Here is a 1443-nt window from a genome sequence, read left to right on the forward strand (position 1 = left end):
GCTTGGTCAGGTAGGTTGTGCTGGTAGACCAGCTAGTCCATAGTCCAAAACATATGCTGTGCTGGTCCAGAGCTGGTCAGCATGGATCTAAAGGATGGTCAGCAATAGCTGAGGAGAAAGCCAGCTGCAAAACTGACAAGGTCCAAGTCCAGTAAGTAAAGTTAAAGACTGGGAGCCACAGTGACATTTACTGACCACAACTGGGGCCTTAGACCCCAGCACCCTGAGACTACTGCTAAAGAGGGAAGTCGTCTGTCGTAGTAATGTTGTCTATTTATTCAGTGTATAAGGAGATACTGTTTTCCCAGACTAGTCCATGACCATCTGTGGCCTTATTAAATCCAGAGCTGTATATCCCCAGTCAAATGCCAAGAACAATTTGATGACTACTTGAACCAACTGCATTACTTTAAATAGCTGGATTGACTCATTTATGTTTTATAGTGTTTAATATTTAAATAGCCGGGGAGTTAGCTGAAGATCGCATTGCCCCATTTGTGTCAGAGTTGTAGGAAAGCTATTGAGGAGAGTGTGACAAATGACCGGTTAGGCCGAGAGCTTTGTATCCACTACAGTGACACTTCTCTGGGCTGCAGTGTAATGAGAGGCTTCATGTAACACACACCCATGCTGCCAATGATCACGATTCAAATGACCGAGGAACAAGCTTGAGTACAGCCCGGCTCTCTGCAAATGTCAACAAACAGTCTCTTATTAGAATAGAAAGTATCTGGATTTCATACAGCAGTTTGAAGTTCATTATGTTAGTGGATCAATTTCCTTCCTCTAGTTACCTTAGAGTCTCTACAGTATCTGCTCACATATGTTCACTACTGTGAGGTGCTAGTCTTACTAGTCTCACTAGATTACAGGCACTTAAATAGCCCCACCAGTTTGTACAGAAGTCCCTGAAGTTACTGAATACTAGGCCTCAATGTGGGCAGTGGTTTCCAGCCCTGGTCCTGGAGGACCCCCTGCAAATAATACGCCTCTGTGTGTGCTAAGCTTTTCTGCATTAAGGGCTTAAAACTGCATAAACCACATTGTACACTGTAAGTATAATTTAATAAAGTACATGGAAATGACAAAATATGAACCTCAAACACTCCTGTGTCCTCCTTTAAAAGCTAAAAACCCAACCATGTAAAACAGAGCTGTAAATGAGCCGATTCCAACCCCCCCAAAAAATATCCAAAGCTCTACTAGACGAGGTCATACTATGCTATGCAGGTGTGGGCTGTGGCAGTGCTGAAAACCAGCCACTAAAACAGAGCTTAGAGTTTTTTCCCCAAGCCAACCATAAAGGAAAACCAGCATGTTTCACTGTGAGGCAAAATAACAGGGTTGTAAACAGGCTTGATCTGATGCACACATGGACAGGCCGGCACTGACTAGCTAGTTAGCGCTTTCCTTCACTGACCCTGGTGAGCATCCATATGGGAC

This window comes from Salminus brasiliensis, chromosome 10 (genome assembly GCF_030463535.1).
Source record: "Salminus brasiliensis chromosome 10, fSalBra1.hap2, whole genome shotgun sequence".
In the NCBI taxonomy this organism is placed as follows: Eukaryota; Metazoa; Chordata; class Actinopteri; order Characiformes; family Bryconidae; genus Salminus; species Salminus brasiliensis.